This window comes from Phocoena phocoena, chromosome X (genome assembly GCF_963924675.1).
Source record: "Phocoena phocoena chromosome X, mPhoPho1.1, whole genome shotgun sequence".
Taxonomy (NCBI): Eukaryota; Metazoa; Chordata; class Mammalia; order Artiodactyla; family Phocoenidae; genus Phocoena; species Phocoena phocoena.
Window position 1 is genome coordinate 4,972,888 of NC_089240.1, and position 17,337 is coordinate 4,990,224.

The window sequence follows — 17,337 nt, forward strand, 5'->3', positions numbered from 1 at the left end:
TGTCGACTGTGGTTTATATTTGTGTGTTTTGATTATTGTTGGTGAAAGTTATGACTAAAGAGTTTTGTTGTAGTTTTGAGGTTATCAACATAGTAATCATTTTCTACTTGATTTGCATTTTTTGTCCTGGTGAAGAAAACTTTCACTACACAAAGCTGTAGCATTTTAATATATGTGCTTCTAGGAGGTTTAAAGTGTTGTTTTTCACATTGGGGTCCAATGGATTACATTGTCTTTCAAAAGAACACTCTTTCAAAACCATCTGGCTTCTGAAGTCGTTAAGAGTCCTCCAATCAGATAATTAAGATGCAAGAAGCATTATCAGAGTACAGGAATGGAAAATAAAATGTACCTAACATGCTCAGGCTTCATCGCTCATAAGAGTAAAGATAATCACTATAAAGTATCGTTAAGAACCTGAACAGGAGCAAACAGAGAGGTGGGGCAAAGTTGCCTACGAGGAAAGAATTTTGATATCAGCAACCTGCCATTATGCAAGCACTTAGCACTGCACAGCAGTGAGCTTGGTGGGCGGGATGCTTCCAGCTAATTCCACATGCAAATCCCTCCTGTTTAAGGGTCTAGGACATTTGTGCTGAAGCCTAGCTGGAACGTTTGTTAAACCACTTTCCTCTCATTCCAGCAGAAGAGCACCATCTGATAATTTATCTCACTTCCCAGGCCCGTCATAACTTGCACAGGGGGGTCGAGCTGAACACAGGCCCCCGTAACTAAACTTGGTTTCTTTCTCTTGGCTACTGTGTACTCTGACATTTTGTTTCATATATTATTCTGTATCATCATTCTAAACCAATTTACCAGGGTCTGGTCGATGCTGGGTAAACAAGATAGAAATTGTATTTTTGAGCCAGTTCAGACAGTATTGATCCAAGAGCAGAGGTAATCGTATTAATCAATGGAGGTGCTACCCTTTTGGCCATCTCAATCACTGGTCAGAAGCAGCCGGAAGGATCTTTGTGATTAAGAATGATCAGGGCCACCATACACAAAAATACACTCAAAATGGATTTAAGACCTAGACGTAAGGCCAGACGCTGTAAAACTCTTAGAGGAAAACACAGGCAGGACACTCTCTGGCATCAGTCACAGCAAGATCCTTTTTGACCCACCTCCTAGAGAAATGGAAAGAAAAACAAAAGTAAACAAATGGGACCTAATGAAACTTCAAAGCTTTTGCACAGCAAAGGAAACCATAAACAAGACGAAAAGACAACCCTTAGAATGGGAGAAAATATTTGCAAATGAAGCAACTGACAAAGGATTAATCTCCAAAATATGCAAGCAGCTCATGCAGCTCAATATCAGAAAAACAAACAACCCAATCCAAAAATGGGCAGAAGACCTAAATAGACATCTCTCCAAAGAAGCCATACAGATGGCCAAGAGGCACATGAAAAGCTGCTCAACATCACTAATTATTAGAGAAATGCAAATCAGAACTACAGTGAGGTATCACCTCACACCGGTTAGCATGGGCATCATCAGAAAATCTACAAATAACAAATGCTGGAGAGGGTGTGGAGAAAAGGGAACCCTCCTGCACTGTTGGTGGGAATGTGAATTGCTACAGCCACTATGGAGCACAGTATGGAGGTTCCTTAAAAAACTGAAAATAGAATTACCATACCACCCAGCAATCCCACTACTAGGCATATACCCAGAGAAAACGATAATTCAAAAAGAGTCATGTACCACAGTATTCACTGCAGCTCTATTCACAATAGCCAGGACATGGAAGCAATCTAAGTGTCCATCGGCAGATGAATGGATAAAGAAGGTGTGGCACGTATATACAATGGAACATTATTCAGCCATAAAAAGAAACGAAATTGAGCTATTTGTAATGAGGTGGATGGACCTAGAGTCTGTCATACAGAGTGAAGTAAGTCAGAAAGAGAAAAACAAATACCGTATGCTAACACATATATATGGAATCTAAAAAAAAATGGTTCTGAAGAACCTAGGGGCAGGACAGGAATAAAGACGCAGACGTAGATAGTGGACTTGAGGACTCAGGGCGGGGGAAGGGTAAGCTGGGACGAAGTGAGAGAGTGGCATGGACATATATACACTACCAAATGTTAAATAGCTAGCTAGTGGGAGGCAACCGCATAGCACAGGGAGATCAGCTCGGTGCTCTGTGACCACCTAGAGGGGTGGGATAGGGAGGATAGGAGGGAGATGCAAGAGGGAGGGGATATGGGGATATATGTATATGTATAGCTGATTCACTGTTATACAGCAGCAACTAACACACCACTGTAAAGCAATTATACTCCAGTAAAGATGTTAAAAAAAAAAAAAAAGAATGATCAGTGCCAGATAATTCCTATGATGCCTTGTAAAGAAACCCGCTTTACCCTACCCATGAGTTGGCCTGTAGCCAGTCTGGAAAATCCGAGAAAGTGCAAGTGATTACAGTTGTCGTTGTTCCATACCTAGCCTTTGGTTCTCTTCCTGCAGATGTGTGCTGCATTGCATCGAGATGTTTGTGTAAGGTTCCGGGGTCCAGCTAGGTCAGCATGGGCCCGTGGTATTTGGAGGTGAAGCAAAGCTCCTGAGAACTGGCTCAGTGCCTACTACAGCACAGGGACTTCGCTCACATTCCCCACAGGCAAATCCTAGATGGGGAATCCTAGGATCCGGGGTAGGGGAAGCCAGCAAGGGAATGAGGCGGGACAGGAAGAAAGAGAGAGACAAAGGAGGGTGCTTTCTGTAAAGTCCCAGCTTCAGCCTGATCTCTGCAGAGTGCTGGGACATAAACAGCATCTTTGAGGACTTTTTTGTTTGCCTGAAGGTCAGGGAGCTGGGCATTTATACTTACCCCCCTTCAATCGTCAGCTACAATTTGGGGCTTGTGTGAGGATGATGGGGTGGAGATGTCAAGTGGGAAGGACATTTGGTCTCCTAGCACATCTCTGGGTTCCAGTAGCCCAAAGACAAGAGGTCCCCTGATGAAAGAGGAAAACAGCCAAAAGGTCTGAGAGGTGGGCGCACAGAACTGGCCAAAGGGATCCGCTGGGAACGTGGCAGAGCAGCAAGAACATTGGCTAGAATGTCACTCAGTGTTTGTTGAACTGAAAATGCATTTACCTCTAGGCTCTGCAAAGATGCAGTCTGTGGCTATTTGAAGACTTCAAACACGAAGGAAGGAAGGGAGGAAGGGAGGGAAAGAGAGAGAGAAAGAAAAAGATGGAAGGAAGGGAGGGAGGGAGGGAGGGAGAGAGGAAAGAAAAAGATGGAAGGGAGGGAGGAAGGGAGGGAAAGAGAGAGAGAAAGAAAAAGATGGAAGGAAGGAAGGGAGGGAGGGAAAGAGAAAGAAAAAGATGGAAGGGAGGGAGGGAGGGAGGGAGGAAGGGAAGGGGAGAGAGAAAGAAAAGGAAGGAAGGAAGGAAGGAAGAGATAAGAGAAAGAAAGGGAGAGAGAGAGGAGGGAAAGAGGAAGCAGGGAAGGAAGGAAGGAAAACAGAAGGAACAAAAGAAAAGAAAGAAGCAAAGGAATGCACCAGAAATCCATTTTCATCTCAAATATCTATTGCAAGGAAAACAATTCCTTGTTGATGGTTTTCTCAGCAATCATCCTTGAAAAAAATTGCCTAAATCACAGAATGTCCTTTTAAAAATAGGTTCCATCAGCTGTGTGTGGCTGATTGAATCTGGAGTTTGTAGGAGGGAAATGGGTTGATCAGAAAACACAGAGGGGAATTAATTTGGCATGAATTATTGACGAGATTTATGTAGTGGCAGAAATGATTATAACTTGGAAAGCAGGCAGAAAAAAGCTGAATCAGAGGGATTATAATGTAATCAATACTCCAGTGAACAGGTTGCCCCGGAAGCAAACAATATTCTATGAAGCATATGGTCCAAAAGCAATGACAGCGTTTCTATTTGAAAAGAATTCAGAAGCACGATAATTTCCCTGATAAAAAGTTTTAACAGTTGATTATTGTCACCCCCTTGGATGGAGTTTTAGCTTGATGCTCTTTTATTATTCATTATTATTATTATTGCAGAACAGAAACTGTTCTAGCAATTAGACAGAAGTGCTATTTCATTTCTGCAGTTTTATTGCTTCCTCATTCCTTATCAGCGTTTGGCACTGCAGGGCAGGAAGTGGAGAATTACAGCTCATGGGCCAAATCCTATCCACTGCCTGCTTTTGTAAATAAAGTTTTATTGGAACACAGCAGCGCCTGTTTTCTCGATGCATCGTCTGGGCTTGCTTCCGTGCACCAGAGCAGAGGTGTGTAGTTGTGACAAAGACCTTATATGACCAAGTAAGACTAAATTATTGACTATCTGGCCCTTTATAGATAAAGTTTGCTGACCCCTACATTACAGCATGGGGGAGTTCCAAGACCTGCAGCACCCCCTTCCTTCCTCAACTGTTTTTTTCAATATCCTGGGAAAGTATAAAAGGTCAGAATTGATTTCGAGAAAGACAACAGGTTCTACTGTCTAATCTTTTCTTTAGGAGTCTCCAAATTTCATAGTGAAAGAAGACTGAAAAGAAACACATCCAACTCTAAAAAGCGGTTTATGTCTGGGTAGTAAGGTGACAGATGAATTTTATTTTATTCTTGGTACATGTATACATTTTCTGCATTTTAACGATAAACTTGCAAGAATACCTTCTATAATAAGAAATATATGTTTTTAAAACCTACAAACTTGTAAAAATCTCAGAGGAGAATTCAGTCTCCCCAATCAGTAGGTGGGAGGGAGGCTTGGACATAATCAAAGCTTAATGAGCATCTTCATTGTTAAAGAAAAATTTACGTGTTATCCCACAAGCATGTTCTGATATTGTGATTTATAATATGAAATATAGATCTGGTCTTTGCTGCGATTTCTGGCACAGAGCTCCCCAAACCCTTGGAATTTCCTAAGTGATGAGAGCTATCAAGGTGTTTTCATGCTTATGGAGTGACTTTTGAAATGCACCTAAGGATGGGGCTGGTTGCCAGGGTAACCAAGCACGAATAACAGAGGATCAGAACTTTCAGTCCCACCCCCTGACCTCCGGGGAGGGGCGAGGGAGCAGAGGATGAACTAGTCCCCAATGGTCAATGATTTCATCAATCATGTGTACATAATGAAGCCTCCAGAAAAACCCAAAAAAGGAAGGGGTTCGGCGAATTTCCGGGTTGGCGAACACGCGGAGGTTTGGGAAGACGGCAGCCTGGAAAGGGCATGGGAGCTCCGAGCCCTCTCCCCATACCTTGCCCTCTGGATCTCTGCCACCTGGCTGTTCCTGAGTTTTATCTTTCGTAATGAGCCGGTGATTCGTAAGTAAAGGTACCTCTGAGTTCTGTGAGGTGTGCTAGCAAAATAATCAAACCCAGGGCAGGGGTTGTTGGAACCTCTGATATATAGCTGCTAGGTCGGACTTGTAATTGGCTTCTAAAGTTTCGGGGGCTGGCGAGGGGACAGTCTAGTAAGACTGAGCCCTTAATCTGTGGATCCGACCCTATCTCCAGCTAGATACTATCAGAATGGAGTTGCAGGGTAAGACACCCAGCTTGTGTCTGAGAATTGCTTGGTAGAGTGGGCAAACCCCACACCCATTGGAATTGGTGACCAGAATATTACAATAATTATCTGGGTTAAGCATTTCCATTCTTACTTCAGAAGGCTTGTATAATTTTCCAACACAGCTGTGTTTGCGAGGGACTTATTATGGGTTGGATACAAAACTAGCTTTAAAGCTCATGAACTTTTCAATATTTCACCTGTAAAAATTATCAAGTCCTAAATGAATTTGATAAATAATTGAACAAATAATACGTCGCCAACACAGCAAGAGCACAACATTGCGCTCCTGTTGCGGCACTATAAATTACCAGGAAAAAAATATCTCCAGATAAATATACTGGCAAATACTAAGTCATAGGGTAATTGAAGTAATTTTAGAGTGAAAATCTCCATTGCAAATGTTTCTGTTAGGTGGCCATTCATATTCATAAGTAAATAATTGAAGGTGTTTAAATAGACATTTGATTATGGAGTATATTTTCACAAGTGCCTAAATTGGGTGAGGTGCTTGCCTCATGTACTTAAAGTAGGGTTAATAATAAGATTTTCTAGAACAGCGGTTCTCTAACTTTCTTCCGTTCAAGGTTAGCTTTGATACATTGGAAAATGCAGTCAATCTGACTGATTTTCGTATCACAGGACTTTTCGGAGCCTTTATCGGATTATTGTTCTTTGTGAATGTTCAGGAGAGGTGTTGATTCACAGTTTTTCTAGGGGCGCTATTTGGCAAAGTCTGAAGACACGTTTGGTTGTTACAGTTTAGAGGGAGGTGGTGGTATTGTCATTCAGTGGGTAGAGGGCAGGGGTGCTGCTAAACATCCTACAGGGCCCAGGACAACACGCCACACTAAAGAATTATCCAGCCGCAAATGTCAAGGGGCTGGAAAGCGCCATGGTTGCGAAATCCTGGATTGGGAAGGGAGGGATTTGAAGAAGCTACTTATTACATGGCCTTGAGGCATTTCACTGAACTCGAGGGCTCTAAAAAGTGCTGTGTGAGGAATTAAACCAATGGGGCGGGACTGTGAACCTGGGAGGTTGAGGAGTATCAGTGTCTGTGTGATGAATCCGTGATTTGGTGAAGCAAGTATGCGTGAGAGTTGAAGATATCCCTGTGAAATACCATCTGATCACTGCCTGGAAGCAAGGATTTCTGGGGACATCTGGTCAACCAGGGCAGATGGGTCCAACAGTAATCTACTGGGTTGGGCTAAAAGGCTCTAGGCTAACCAACACACCCTAAGTAGAGAAGGTGCCTGGAAAAAGCACTCACCCTATTAATGTTGATTGTAGGACAGAGTGATTGAGATCCAGGAGTCGTCTCCAGCCCAGTTCCAGGACAGGAGTGTCAAACTTAGAAGGAGGCAGTATCTGGATGACATTGTCTGGCCCAAGGGAAGATAATAATGGTTGTGAAGTTTACATAAAGGGACGTTTACGTTTACTGGGCATTTTGCCTCGTGCTCACTGACTGTGAAATGTAAAAGGAACACTTCACTAAAATAGGAAATGCATTGGGGCACAAGCAAAGCAGGGTTGAGATCCTATGACCATGTTTTATACAAAGATAGCAAGTGCCTTCTTCCATCTTCCTGCTCCTTCGGACTGCAGTCCACTGCACAGGGTAGGTTTCAGGTGTGTTCTGGACCCATTCGGTGGCTCCTGGCAGTCAGTAGGAGACATCGGGGGTGGCCATGAAGCAGAAGTGTCACTTGCTGTGTCCGGCATACTTAGGGCGGACCTGCAGCATTGGGCTGGGGGGAGTGATTTGTTGTTGTTTAATTTTTGTTTTATGGGAGTATAGTTGACTTACGATGTTGTGTTAGTTTCAGGTGTATAGCAAAGTGAATCAGTTATACACATATCCATTCTTTTTTAGATTCTGTGTTCTTACTAGTTATCTATTTAATAGTGTGTATATGTCAATCCCAATCTCCCAATTCCCCCCCCCCCCCCACTTTCTCCCCTGGTGGGAGTGATTTGATTTTGAGTTCTCTTGAGATGAACATCTGGAACTCCTAGAAAAACAGGTTGAATAACTCAGATGGAGAGAGCAGACCAGTAAAACCTAGGTCATGGCTAATTAAAAAAAAATTTTTTTTTAGTTGAAGTGTAGTTGATTTACAGTGTTGTGTTAATTTCTGCTGTGCAAAAAAGTGATTCAGTTATACGTACATTTTTCTTTTCCATTATGGTTTATCATAGGATATTGAATATGGTTCTCTCTGCTCTACAGTAGGTCCTTGTCGTGTAGGTCATTGCTGTTTGAGTGGAATCTCATCTTGACTCTTAGGAACATGAAACCAAGGTAATTCAGTTTAGGTTTTGATTAAGTATGGACAAACAGAAGAATAAACTGCAGAGAAACAAAAGCTGGAAAAGTTGTAGAGCTTCAGGAAATGTCTGAATTACTAAGTGGGAGTAACTGCTTACCTGGCAGGATATGCTCAGATAAAACAAATGTCATTATAATTGTATTGATACATGGATTGTTAGGGAAAGAATATGCATACCACATCCATCCTGTCCCACCCATCTTTCTTCATCTGCGTGCATTCATTGAGCACCACCTGTGTTCTGAGTACTGTAAGTCCCCTACATACGAACGAGTTCTGTTCCGAGAGCGCGTTTTGAAATCCGATTCGTTTGTGAGTCCAACAAAGTTAGCCTGTATCCAGCTAACACAATCGGCTATGTAGTACTATACTGAAATAGGTTTATAATGCTTTTCACACAAATAATACTTAAAAAACAAACAGAAAAAATAAAACATTTATAATCTTGAAAAGTACAGTAGTCCAGTACAGGGGCTGGCATCGAACGAACAGGCAAGAAGAGTTACTGACTGCAGGAGGGAGAGGAGGTGGGAGATGTAGAGCTGAAGGATCGTCAGCAATAGTAGATGGAGGGCGAGCTGCAATGTCACTCACTCCTGACGTTGCTGGCACAGGTTCTGGTCCCTTGATGGAACCAGATGCACGTTCGCATCTTTGAAAGTTCGCTACTTGAAGGTTCCTATGTAGGGGACTTACCATACTGTGCTCCAACTTGGGAGCATAAAAATGAAGCACATTCTGTACCCTCTGAAGGTCGCAATACATACTGAAGGACAGACGTGTACAGTGGCAGGCAACATGACGATGGCCATTTTGTCAGACTGAACACGTGTGCTTTAGTGGACAGTGGCACGATGATTTCTGATTATATCGAGGGAGGGAATTGTGACCCAGTGGGGCTTTACTGGACAGTGGAGGTTGATAGAAGTATTCTATTCAAAGAGAATAGAGAAGGCCGATCACAGAGTTATAAAGGTCCACTGCATATTTCCGTTACCTGCCCGACATGTAGTGGGGCCAGTGTGGTTGAAAAGGAGTGGCCCGAGGGACCTGGTAGGTGGGGCTGGAAGTGCAAGATGGGGCCATTTTATCAAAGGTCTCCGAAGCTATGCGCGGGAGGGTGTGTCTTCAAGATACGCGGGTAACACTTTGTCTTTACATCCCATTTTGAGTTCATTTTGGTCAACATAAATTATATTTTTATAAATATATTTATAAAATATTTAAAATATATATAAGAACATAATTTTTGGTCAACATAGATTATATTTATATATATCTATTAAATATTTAATAGATATTATATAATTTTGTTTTATAATTATATAAAATATCATTTTGTTTTCAATTCAGGTGAAAAAAACCATTTCTTCTTTCTTTGCCGATTTCTTCTTTACATTCCTGTTAATGAACAGATGAGCCCCTTCCCAGGCGAAATAAAGCTGAACACACACAAACACCCAGAAGTCTGTCCTCTGCATTGTAATTTCCAACGGGGAGTAAGGCAATCTTTCAGAAACAACTGAATTGCTGGCAGCAGCCGTAACCTTGGACCAGTGTGCCCCCTACTCAGAATGCAAATGTACTTCCTTCCAAAGGATCCCACAAACAAAATAATAGGTTTCCTGACCTCTTGGCAGTCACACAACATGCAGATGTTCACATTGCTTGGGTGAGTTATTTCCACCTGTGAGTGGGATGTGCTCACGTATTCATTACACCCCAGTGCAAAGATGAAGAAACAGACAAGCTGAAATGGCTTCTCAAGGTCAGACAGTCCACGCCATCTGCAGGTAAAGAGCGTAACTAAATCTCAAGATTTCAGGCTTCTGCCTGGAATTCCTGAGGTGTGTCATCACACCTTGCCACACGCAGCCCGGCAATTTGCTAGTTATTGATTTCATGCTAAATAGAAAAAGGAGAAGCCGTATTGAATATAAACACAACAGTTTCAGAAAATCCTTAATCTGTCGTGTGGCACTGATAGTAAAGTGATTAAATGTCTCTACCCAGCGTGCTAATGGGAATGGGATTTATTGATAGGTATAAGTTTAGGTCAATGTAGATGGGGGAGAAAAAGGCTGAGTTTCTGTGTCTTTTCTGTACCCTCAAGGCACTAGACCAAGGAGGTGCCAGGAATACTGTTCTGGATAGGTTGGGGAGAATCATCCATCCGGAATGGTGCCTATCATCTGGAAAAGAGAGCTTGTGTTCATCAAATTCACCCACTGAATAGTTTGGTGAATAACAGCGCCATCAGATTGACTCATTAGAAATAATATGACAACCAAAGACACTTCTCAATGTACTTATCAATACTTCCAAGTTCAAGGATACATGGAGGCTGACTGAAATATTTCTTGAGACATCTGATATCCAATGTATTGAACTTTCTTTCATGAATGCAAATTCTTTGAATTAAGAAAAAATTAAATATTATTTTAGGGGAAAGTTGTTTAAAACTTCTTGGTTCAAAGCTAAACATTATACGTATTTTCCCAATATTTGGTGGCATTTATAGTTCATTACATACAAATAATCTTATTTACTTAATAATTTTTTTTAAATTGAAGTATAGTTGATTTACAATGTTGTGTTAGTTTCAGGTGTACAGCAAAGTGATTCAGTTATACATATATATCTATTCTTTTTTTTTTTTTAATATATCTATTCTTTTTCAGATTCTTTTCCCTTATAGGTTATTACAGAATATTAGGTAGAGTTCCCTGTGCTGTACAGTACATCCTTGTTGGTTATCTCTTTTATATATAGTAGTGTGTGTATGTTAATCCCAAACCCTTAATTTATCCCTCCCACCCCTTTCCCCTTTGGTAACCATAAGTTTGTTTTCTGTGTCTGTGGATCTATTTCTGTTTTTTGTTTGTTTGTTTGTTTGGCTGTGCTGAGTCTTTGTTGCAGTGCACGGGTTTAGTTGCCCCAAGGCATGTGGGATCTTAGTTCCCCGACCAGGGATCGAACCTGCGTCCCCTGCATTGGAAGGCGGATTCTTAACCACTGGACCACCAGGGCAGTCCCTGTTTCTGTTTTGTATATTAGTTCATTCGTATCATTGTTTTTAAGATCCCACGTGTAAGTGATATCATATGATACTTGTCTCTTTCTGACTGACGTCACTTAGTATGATCATCTCCAGGTCCATCCACGTTGCCGCCTTAATTGTGTTTTCCACTCTCCTAATACGCTCTGGGTTAGACCGTCGAGTAGGGCCATAGTAATGGTAATGTCTGACCGTCTCCATTGAGAGGTAGACATTTCTGTGCTGTTCTTCCACATTGCTTCCCCTCCACCTGCCCTATTTTTTCCCCATTTTTATCTTTATTTATTTGTTTATTTTTTGGCCGCACCGTGTGGCATGTGGAACTTCCCCGACCAGGGATTGAACCCGTGTCCCCTGCAGTGGGAGCGCAGAGTCTTAACCACTGGACTACTAGGGAAGTCCTCCACCTGCCCTGTTTAACAGCAGCCTCCCATGGGAGAGCTGCTCGCCTCTGGGGAAGGGTTGCTCGGTTTTAGGATTTGGGAACCAGTGCCATCTTGTTCGTGTCCTCTCCTTGTGAGCACACAGGCGGGATATTCTCATGCACCATGGTTTGGTAGGAGGGCCTGGCCATCTTCAAGTCAGGTGAGGCTAGTCAGAGCCCCACTGGTCTAATTTAACCTGTACTAGAAAGCGAGGATTTTTGTTAGCGTTACTGGACCGGCAAGAGTATGTAAACAAAGCTAAAATTTTTCTTACAGCATTTTTTGAAGGATTCTAGCGAGCTTGGTCGTTTCTTAAAGAGATCAAGACTTATAATCATTCAGTTAATGAATAGTCAGTTAAAATGCGGAATCATATAAAAAAATGTAAGCATACTTCAAACAGTGCATTTAACTTTATAGAGATATAATATATTGATTTCGTGCTAAAAAAGAAGAGAAGTAGTACTTAATATAAACACATTTCCAGAAAATCCATAATTGCTTGTGTTGCATCTATAGGGAAGTGATTAAATTTCTCTTTCCAATGTGCTAAGGGGAATGGGATTTATCAGTAGGTTAGGTCAATGTGGACAAGGGAAAAAAAAGAATGACTTTCTGTCACTTTTCTTTACCCGTAAGGCACTAGGCCAAGGAGGTGCTCGGAATATCGTTCTTGGATAGATTGGGGAGAATAATCCATCCTGGAATGGTGTCCATAATCTGGAAAAGGGAGCTTGGGTTCATCAAACTAACTATATATGTTATAATTAATTATACACTAATTATATATTTATATATAATATATAAAACAATATATAAATATAAAATGAATATATAAATAATAAATATATGTACATATAATCATATATACTATATATATATATATATATATATATTTACATAGCGTAGAGGCTAGCCTGTTTGCTACCACAAGAGTTTAGCATGTTAGCAAATTAGCCAGAATATTTTACAGAAGGAATGGACTCTGTTGATTAGTCTGACAAGATGATTAAATTGAGGTCATTTAAGAGAATTTTTATTGTGATAATAGAACTAATAATTTCTGATTTGAGTATTTTTGTTGCTTCTACTTCCTCTAAATTAGGAATCCTGGAAGAGAGCAGAGGATTTTAAGGATGAGACAACCTCCACCTTTCAAAATATATTTTTTTATTTGATCCTGGGCAGTTATTATTTAGTTCATAATAAGTTGGCTGTGGGTTTGAATTGCAGAATGAGAGATGCCCAGTTTTGTTCTGTTGTCATATAACTGGTTTGACTCCAAAATTGTCTGATAAGTTTCCCAGGCAGCAAGTTTCACAAATGTTGAACAAACACAATTTGACATTATAGGAGAAAATTCATGTTTCTATCCATCTGTTCGCTGAAAGAAAAGAGAGGGGAAAAAATCCCTCTAAAGAGAATTTTGAGTAAGGTATTTCCAACACGTCGTGCAGGCAGATGACCCATGTTTGTAACTTCTACGTCTTGTGTAGCATCCCATGACTCCCAGTCCTGATAAAATACAAGTACAGAGCTACATTCACAAATACGTGTTACAAGAGCTGACAGTGATTTCCCTGACGGTGTTCTCCTTAGGCTTGTTGCTTGGGTTAGATTGAATACAAAAGCACTGAGCTGGATCCAAGCCAGGCATGGAGAGAAGAGGGGATGATGCACCTTCTCGTGCATCAACCTCAGCTCTACCTGTTAATTAAATGGAGACCCTGTCATCATCAGATGATCAATCAGATGCGGATGATTCCAGGGACCAATAGGAATCTTGCCTCCCCTGAGTTTCTCAGGAATGATAGATACTTTGTAGCTCTGAATCCTGATGACAATTATTAGTGTAGAAATCAGCTGATCCTGGTATTAACAATGCAACTTGTGGTTTTTGCCGTGATCACAGGCAGCTCTGATAAATATAAAACGTGAATTTGCTTTTCCTCTCCTACAAGAAGAGATCAAGGATGATTAGATCACTGACAATTCCTCCTTCCTCCCTCCCTCCCTTCCTTTTTTCTTTTTATCTTTCCATCCGTCTGTCCATCCTGTCTCTTACCATTTTAAGTAGATCACTAGTATTTCATTGAATAAAATGTACTATAATTTATTTAGCCGAAACTATCGATGAATATTTAGAGTGTTTCTAAACTTTCTTTTCTGTTTTAAACAAAAATGTGATGAGGATGTTTGCACATCTGTTTGAACCTTTGTCTGATTGTTTTCCTGGGATACATTTCTAAGGTGAATTTGTTGAATAGATGGGCATGCACATTCAAGATTGTTTATACGTATTTCCATCATTCTACCGTACATCTATTGACATTATATACTGATATTAGGTAGCGTCAATTTTTTTCATCTTTGTCAATCTAGTTGTGGACACAAAGACATTTTTTGATCCATATTCATGAGGAAACACTTTAAAAAGTCAACTCTTTCCTTGCAAGAAAAATTTTTAAAGACTTTTTCTCTTTGTCATAGATGAACTATTTTCTTTTCCTTAGTATTGTAATGATCCCCGGTGAGCTTGGAGTTTGTCTTGATCATACTGAAATTAAGATTTTGTTAAATTTTATTTGAAAAACAGGGCTCATAACTAGGGAGAAGTAAGTTTCCAGGGCGATACTATTCTTTATTAGTCAAGAAGCTTCCAGCTCTGAGTCTAGAAAACTGAGCAAGTTTTTTCATGTAGCTCAAAAGTGGAGACCTTTGTGTTCAGCATTCTCTGTTGAGCTCATTATTATGGAAATATATAAAAAATTAGGGTGGGGCTTCCCTGGTGGCGCAGTGGTTGAGAGTCCGCTTGCCGATGCAGGGGACGCGGGTTTGTGCCCCGGTCCGGGAAGATCCCACATGCCGCGGAGCGGCTGGGCCCGTGAGCCGTGGCCGCTGAGCCTGCGCGTCTGGAGCCTGTGCTCCGCAACGGGAGGGGCCGCAGCGGTGAGAGGCCCGCGTAACGCAAAAAAATAAAAATAAAAAAATTAGGGTGACTTAAGCATTTATAATTTTCTTAACAAGAGACCATTTCATCTATTTTAGTCATTCATTTTCATCTAGCCTGTGTATGAGAAAAGAATAAAGGTAGCTAAATCATTCTTTGAAAGCATATTAATTATTAGTAAGAAATAAGAAATTAAGAGCACTATAAAGCAAAATGAAATTAACGGATGTTTAAAATTTGAAAAAATGTTAAAAAGTAGTGTTCTCCAGGCACTAGGGTGAGAAATGACATTTTACTTGGGACTTTTGTAGAAGTCTATTTCCATGGTGTGGTCAAAATGTTTGTGTTTTGGTTTTTTTTTGTTTTTTTATATAACACTGATGAGTTTGGTAGGAAGATTGAGTCTGAATGACAGTTTCTGAACTACAACCTCAGGGGAGTTTGTTGGGGCCCATACATCCGCAAAGCAAGGTAATATCTGAGGAACTGTGACAAAGTTCCTATGTAGACTCAGAGTCACTCCAGGTGAAATAAAGACAATAGAATGTCAACTGTAGCCTGAAGGGGGATAGCAGATATCCTAGGGCAGCCCAGGCCGTAGGAGGTAAGCATGGAGGGAGCAACGTCTTCCTGCAGGCCAGACCCTGGGACTGGGGGTCAAGGCAGGGTCGGACACTGATGTCTTTGGGGGCCAGGTAGAGAATCCTCAAGGATGGGATTGTCTGGGTGGGAACTCCAGGTGGTGTGGGACAGGTGTGCACTCAGCGTCAATCTACGGTTGCTGAGTAGAAATGCTGGCCGTGTGTTTCTAGACCTTCTGCTGTTCAAGAAAAGATTCCTTTGTAATGATGATGATGTTATGACCCTGACCACTTGTTCCAAGTACGCATCTAAGACCATTGCCTTCTTTCCATTATTTATTTTATTGTATGTTTTTCTGGACCACACACCAGCATCAAGGTACTCGGGAACTATATGGACCTATGTGACTGTCTATCCAGGGTGCCCTAGATCTTTAACCAAAACAATTTTGGAAAAGGAAGGAGATCAAAGGTTCAGAGTCTCATCATTTACCTCTTTTTTCCCCTGATGACATGAATGTTATCAAAGGCGCTCTTGTTTGCAAACAATAGAAATCCTGTTACACATGGTCAACAAAATGAACAGAATTTATTACAGGGATGCACAGCATCCTTCAGAAACTGGTAGGGGGATGTAGAGCAGGGTCTCTTGAGGAATGCAACGATGCACAGCAACGATATTAGAAAACAGGCCTCAGCTCTCCCTCCCTCTTCTCACATGATCTTGGAGAGAAAAAAAAAATGCACTTTAATGAAAAACTATGCATCAGCTCTCCTGCACTCCTCCAGGATGCTGGCTGTCATCCTGTTCATTGTCTCTGAGCTATCGTGCACCTCTTTGTAAATTGGAGGTAACTGATAGATTTACAAACTGTCCTGCTCAGCAGAGTTTTAAGTGACCACCTCCCCGCCAAAAGGAGTTGCCTCCATTTACAGTTCAATTTCCTTGCTGCATACAACCCATTTTTGCCACTCTCACTGCCCACTTTGAACCAGTTATAACATCTGTCTGGGTGTCTCGTTGGTAGAGTGAAATAAAATCCTCAGCATGTGTTTGTTTTTTATCTGTGGTGAGAGTCATGCTTTTACATTTTTCTGAAAATCATCTTTCCCTACCCTGCTTTTACCAATTCTGCATGCTCACGGAGTGAGGCTGTTTCATCCCTCTAGTATGCTGACTTTGCTGGACCTGAGTTCAAAGGAACAGTGCCTCTAAATCTCCAACATCAGGAAGCTCCAACTTCCTGATGGAGAAGAATATGTTTGTATGTCTCCCCTGGCATCATTCCTCTCTGGGTATAATTAGGATTGCCCAGAGGGTGAGACCTCCCAGTGCCAGCATGTTTAATGGACTCACCTTAGTATGTTGGGATACTGGGGGAGAACTTCTCAAGAGAATGTGTCTGTGGTGTGCACATGTGTGTGCCCCTGGTTCTGGGAATAGTTCTTGCCCAGAGCAGATATGCAAACAAGCGTCGACTGCCGCAGACGTGAAGGTTGTAAAAATAACTCGTACATGCCTTACAGAATTGGGATATCCATTGGAGGGAGAGAGGACTTCCAACAGGAATGAGCACTGTTCATTCATTCATCTCACAAAACTTCATTAAACTGTGTCTGTTTTGCTTGAGACTCTGGTATAGACCCAAGGAATGCCGATGTAGACACGTGAGTCGCTATAATTCACCTTAGAGCGTGATAAGTACTGCAGAGAATTACAGGTGTGTGTCTGGGAGTGTGGAAGAGGTGAAAAGGGCCTCCTGGTCGACGGAATGAAATAAGGCTTTATGGTGTAAATAGCATTCGGTGTGGACCCTGAATCAGAGATCAGATTAAAACTTGTGGCATTAGGGGAGTCGGGGAGGAAGACATTTCCCTCTACTGTTCCAGGTTCTTCTGGCAGGTGTAAGAATTAAATGGACAGGAGACAGGTGAACAGGAGAAAAATCACATAAAATTTTAATACCATGTATACATGAGAGAGACTCAGGAAAACTGAGTCAGTTTCCAAAATGACTGAACCCTGCACCTTAAACGCCATCCTCAGCTAAAGACAAAAGAGGATGTTAGGGGAGTGATTTGGGATTCAAAGAGGAGGAACACAATTCACATGGGATGGAAAAGGAAATTCTATAAACTAGTGTTTGCAGGACCAATGCAGACAGTGGGACACGGAGTGGACTCATCTCCAGGCCCTGCTGAGATTCCCCACCCCACATGGTCCATATTCTTTGCAGACATGTCTGGTGATGCGCCATTCCAGGAACAAGCCCTCTGTCTAAATTCTCTAGGCGGCTGAGGGGAGGTAAAAAGAAAGACTTCCTGAGACTTCTGTTTCTTAAAATAAATCAGCCTAAACTAATCCTCATTCCAAAGAAGCACATCGGAGGGGGATAAGGGAGGGCAAATTTTGCTCTGCTACAGAGGTG